We start from the raw sequence: 6349 nt of genomic DNA, 5'->3' as shown, positions 1-6349 counted from the left end.
GTTGTGCCAGTGGTCCTCTTTAAAAAAAAAATAAATAAAATTGTTGTAGACGAGTCAGACATTCAGGGATCCTAAGAAATCTGTTTCCCACATTGGTACTGCAGAGTATGGCCCCTTGGCTGGATAATAACCTTGAGAAAGCAGACCTTGACACCAAACATTTATGTACACTAGAATCTCACTCTCAGTCAACAGAACTCATTTGAAATCTCATAAAGTTGCTAACGTTTGGAAAATGACAACAACAACAAGGCAAGCAACCAACCAACCAATAAGCAAAAAACAAAAAACCACACAACAGAAAAAAAACCACGAAGTAGGCTTTTTTGTTGTTGTTTTTTGTTTTTTTTTGTAAGAGCAAACACTTGCAGTTTCACTGGTAGGAATGAAAACATTAATTCAGGGGAAGTTCCAAGAGCCTAAATTTATCAGATTCTATAGCCCACCCCAGCAAGGTGTGCCCCAGAGGCCAACCATTCTGTAGGCTGCAGAGTGCCACAATGGAGCTACTGAGAAGTCTAAAACTGAATCATGCAAAAATTATTTCAGCTGCTGCAAATTTTTCAAAGCCCAATGGTTTACCCCAAACTCCAGTGGTAGCCTCTAACAAACCTCCAGCATGTCCAAAAGAGACACAAACCAGGTTAGAAACCATGAGCCTGAACTACATGCTGAGTGGGTGCTGAAAGGCTGAGAATGGCATGGAACAGGCTCAAGGTAGCATATTTTTTGTCACTGAGCAGCACATTGATGTAGTAAGCTGGCACTTGCCATTATTATAGCTCCATTATCAGGGAGCTATACTGTGCAGTAGCCTCCCAAAACCTTGTGAATAAAGTAACATCTATGCTGATAATAATATTTAAATGTGGAAGAGAACAGGGATGCAATTTCAGAGGAGCTGTGTCTGTCTGTGAAATGAGGCTGTCAGTCAACATAGCTGAGGGGAGCCTGGAAACATTTTTAAAAACCCAAGTGTTTTACTCCACCAGTTTATAAAAATGCTTTAGTCTTTCATTTCAAAAGTGACCTAAATTAAATAGCTCAGCTGAAAAAAAAAGACTGACCTAAATGAACTGTTTCCTTCTGGCCTTCCTGTTTTGAAGCTATATCAAAAATGCTACATCAGTGTTGCTGCAGAGTGTTCTATTACAGCAATTCTGATATGCAGAACCTCACCACTATCACTCCACCACTTCTAGTCCTTTTTCTCCCTGGATACAGGAGTTACTTTATTCTTTTTTCCAGTAATTTATTGTCAGTAACAGAGTTTGGAGGGCTTTTTACCAGTCTTTTACTGGTGGTATGAGTTAAATGCATGTGGGCAGTGGAAGAAAAGACAGAAAAGTAGAAAACAAATGAATACTAAGAGTGTTTCAGGGAAGGAGAGGAAAAGAAAATATACAGATAAGCACCTAAGGTTGCTCACACATAGAAACTCGCTTAAACTTTGAAGCATTTTGAACTTGCTTGAAAACATTGCAGGCCAGCCCCAATTAAAATCCGTCCTGCATACCCCTAAACTTCATATGAGAACCAATGAGTGTCAAGTTTATGCTACTCCCTTGTGACATATAGAAACCACTGGTGATGCCCAATGGTAACCACAAGTTGACTTTTCCCTTTTCCCTTTCTCCCCTATCAGGGAGCAATTCCAGTCAGAGTTCAAGCTTGTCCTTTTCCTTGGCATGTGTCACCACTGCATTTTGCCTCAGTTTCTTCATCAACAAAATCCTTTTTGGATGGAAATAAAATAGAGAACCAACTTGAGCTGGCTCAATAGTATCCTGACGCTAACCAGTAGTAAGAACTGAACTTGAATGGAGTCTGTATGGGCTGGATTTGTGTTCTCGGTAAAGTCACAAAGCAAGCACAGTGAAGCAGGTAACAGACGCTTGTATTTCTTCATGTGAGTTGTTTTACTGGAGTCAATAGGATTACTTGTGATTTGGGAAAAACTTTTAAGGGGTCACCATCTCTTTGGTTTCTTGTTTTTAGGCACTTCAGTAGGAATGAGAAATTAAATGGCTATTTAATAAGAATGAGTTGCTTTAAAAGAAAAGTCACTCAAGTAATTTAGTAATAAAACTACAAATCACTTTTCAGATGTGTGTTCACAGAATAATGCTTGGTGTCTGTATTTCTGTATTTTGCTGGGAATCCTTATTCCATCTAATTGCTCAGAAAATACTTCAACATTTATGGTTAGGGCTCACTCATTCTGAGAACATCAACATACTGCTTATGATGGCTACAACAGACCTGGAGTTGGTAACAGGTACTCAGAGAGTGCTACTGTCTTTATAGCTGTTGCATCCTCTTTTAGTGTGGTACCATGTATAGAGATAGCTTGAGGTGAGCTAGCTTGTGGCCTGGTCCTTTCACCTAGTTACTGCCCTCTGCCAAAATAGTCTGAGCTCCTGCTGATCCAGTATGAAGCCCTGAGGAATGCTCACCTGGTGCATCCCTTGTAAACAGCAAGATATACAGAGAAGATTTTCCAAAAGCTGTACAAATGGTGTCCAATTGCTAAAGGAACCTGGCTAAAAAATGCATACTAAATTTATATGCCTTCACTAAAAGTCGCTGCTAACAAGCTTTAATTGCTGGCCTTGCTTGCCTTAGGGAAGATGTCCAACAAGCAGGATCTGGTAGGATATTTGGGATGTAGGAGATAATACAGAGGAAAGACAACTGGTGTAAAAGAGTGAACAAAAGACTGGGGAGCATTCATTTGCAATAGCAATTGGACAGCATGAAAATAATTAAGAAAAGAAGGAAGGAGAGGGGAGAAGAATTCTGAAGTGTCATGGAGTTGAGGATACAAACATTGCACTTGATACAGTGAATGGTAAGTCAGAGATGAGTGTAGAGAGGGAAGACTGATTAGGGTAACGAGTGATTCTTGCAGTCATTGCAATGAGAGCAGGTTGACAGAGAAAATAGAGGCAGACATTCATGAAAAAAGTATGTAGCTTCACATATAAGAACCCTTCCCACTAAATAAAGCAGAAGAGTGCTGTTGTTCATCCAACCTTAAATGAAAGAGAGTGAAAGTGACAATTTGCCCTGAACCAATGCAAAAGAGTCATTTTCATAGACTTTCTGAGGAAAGGCTGCATCCTGGGAAACAGCTTAACAAAAGAAGAAGAGGTGAAATGGGTTGTTTACCTCATTTTTCCATGCTGGCTTCGCTTGCATTTTCTTCCATATGGAGTCCTCATGGCAATGTCTGGGGCTTTTCCCTTTCCTCAACATGAAATTCTTGGATGTCTTAATTGCTGGCTTGGAGGTGTGCTAAGTTAAAGTGGAGAGCAGTTGAGAGTTAGGCTCATTCTGCAAAACAACATTTGAGTTTCTTGCGCCGCCAGACACAGCATACCTCTACCCGCACATCTACTGTGACTATCGTGGTGGATCCTGTCAGAACAGAACCACTTCCCACGACCCAAAACTGTACTCTCTTCTGGTTGGAATAAGAGCTGTTGTAACTGCGGGACTGCATGTATCTGAAGGTCTACAGGCTGGTCCACAGGCTGGCAGACAGTCAGGCCCCTACCACAAGTCACAATTCCATGGCAGGCATGACTGGGGCCGATCCAGGCTCCACTGGAAATGGCTGCTCTGAAGCAGCCAGCAGCTGCTTGCATCAGGTTTGTTTTTGTGCTGAGCAGAGAAGGCATTTGTTTTCCTAGAGACTAATGTCTTCCTGCCCACAAAACATCCACATCTTTGCCCACATAACAGATTAAAATACTGAAAGCAGAACAGGACGTAGTCAGGATTCTCCTTAAAGCAAGACCAAAGCTACTCTTTATGTGTTGATCATTCTATATTGGGCTACACTTTCACTCAGAATCAGCTTATCTGATAGTGCAGATGCAATGGTGGTGCTGTAATAAACATATCATTTCTCTTAGTCTTTAAAAAATGCACTCAGTTTATGAATGTCTGTCAGCGGGATGAGGCATGCTGTAGAAAGCCAATGAGAATTAACTGTGATGTGAATTTCCTTTAAGGCTTGCTCCTAACGGAAAGAAGTACTGGTGAGTCACAGGATGGGAGTCTGGGTTGATGATAGGTCCAGTCACGAGCAATAGCACTCTGTTCACATCACTTAATAAGCTTGTCATGTGTTGGCCAACTTACAAAGATACAATGACAGCTGTACAAGATTCCTTGTAGCCTCAAGGTAATTTCTAGCAATAAAAAAGCAGACACCAGAATGGGAGGAAAACTTGCAAGTGAAAAGTTTTTATTCTGTTTTTACAACCCTTGATTCCTCTTCAACCCTCTCTATTAAATTTTATTTTTTGTTCAGCAGCTAAATATAGGCCAATGCCACATCTTCAATGGAACTGTATCGTTAGAAGCTTACAATTACCGAGAACAGAATTTCACCTTTGTGTCTGCAAACCTTTTATGCAGAAATCTTAGAAATTAGAAAGATCCCTCCCTGAAATACCATACCAGAACCTTCTTATCCCAGGCTGCAGGCAAACCCATAAAACAGATCATACCGCAACACTGAAAGCAACAGTATGCAAAACTGCTTTTCATGTTGACAGAGGTTTAGCGCTGTGACCTTAGTACACCTGTAGGAAAAACGTGCAACTCTGTTCAGGTTGGGAGGGAGGTTGGTCTTATTAAAACAATCTTTCAGCATGAAAGTCTTCTATAGATGCGATGGTGAAAGTTGTCAGCAGTGGTTGGCAATTTTCTACACACTCGCTGTGAGCGTATGGAATCATTTGGAGATAGAAAGTCTGGATCCTTCTGAAAGTGAAGTTCCTTCAATTTGGTTCACAGTTTCTGATGTGGTTTCAGGAACTCAGCACTCTTACCTGGTTCTGAAAATCATGGTCGTATTACGTACCTGTGTATCCAATTTTTTGAAGCGTCTCTTCCAAAGTGTCAATGCCCATTAGCATTGGAATACAAATTGTGGCAACAGCATACATTTTCTTGAATAACTACTCAGATAATTCTATTTAAAAAGCGGTTCCCACTGGTTCAGCTTAAGAGAGCAATCAAGGCAATCAAGTAAAAGCTGGCAGAGGTTTCCATTTTGCTTGAGGGATTACTATGTCTCATAGCCTGCCAGGACCTAGCTGAAAAGAAAGTAAAGTGGAATGGAGACCTGGCATGCAAAGTTGGATCCCTGGGGAAGAAAACATTCCAAATCCTGCTACAATCAGTAGCTTGACCACTGGAGATGTTGGATATCCCGGAGCTCTGTTGCTGTTTGCTGCACGTTATTCGAAATGAACAGTAGTTTCAAAGAGTGATCTTGCCATTTCACCTTGCTTGACAGGAGCAAATCCCTTGGAACAAGCTGACATTGCCATCTTTCTGGGCCAATTTGCCAGTGGATAAATGATAAAAACCATTATGCTGTCAATCCATATCATAAAAGTTTCTTCTTGTGGGATTTCTTTTGGGAAAAAAAGTCAGTATAGCTGAGCAGTCATCAGCCTAAGGTGTGGGTGTGCATGTTTGAGAAACTGCAGTGAACCGGGCAGGGGTATCTTCCCAGCCTGAACTCTGTATCCTACTTGCTGCTTGCTCATCTCTGGAGGCATACAACCACATAGTGTTCAAAGATTCTCTTTCTCTGGAAAGGTCTCATGCCAAGTACCCTCAAGGGAAACTATCTGGGGAATCCTTGGATCTCCTCTGATTGCAGCAGCACAGTACACTGAACTTCAGAGCAGACCACACAGATGGATAAAATGCTAGCAGAAGGAAACCCATGAAAGGAACTGCTAACTGAGATATCAGCAGAAATCACGGTTTCAAACATCTGAAGGCCTACGGAACTCACTGGAAGGAATGTCATTGGAAGCCAGTCACCGGTTTTTGAACCATAGTCCTAAAATAAACACATTTTTTTTTAGGTTTATTGATTTTCTCTTTGCGTGCTGGCAATAGCTTATTTGTTTGAAGCTTGCTCTGTAGGGTTTGTGTGGCTGTCCCCAGTACCAGACATGCTGGTGCTGTGAACAACCCACCCACAGAGCTGCCGTTCTTCAAGAGCGCCTGGCATGCCCTTGGTTTTGCTCTGCCCCTTTAAATACCAGAACTGTCTCCTTATCTATACATTTATCTGGCTTTGAGGTCATATGACTGCAAATGCTGCAAACAACAAATGCCTTGTTCCTGCACACATTCAAGGGAAGGGAGATTTTTGTGCCTTACAGTGAATCCTGGAACTTCCACAGGAACTGAGCACAGCTCATTTCCATCCTCATGAAACGTTACCAGCAGCTGTCACTTGGTTTCATTTCATTTCTTCCTCAACCCAGTCTGAGGAGGGGTAACACGTCAGCTTATCAGGAGTGTATGAGCT

This window comes from Tetrao urogallus (genome assembly GCF_951394365.1).
Source record: "Tetrao urogallus genome assembly, chromosome: 1".
Classification (NCBI taxonomy): Eukaryota; Metazoa; Chordata; class Aves; order Galliformes; family Phasianidae; genus Tetrao; species Tetrao urogallus.
The sequence above is the reverse complement of the archived record's forward strand: the minus strand, read 5'-3'. Positions refer to the sequence as shown.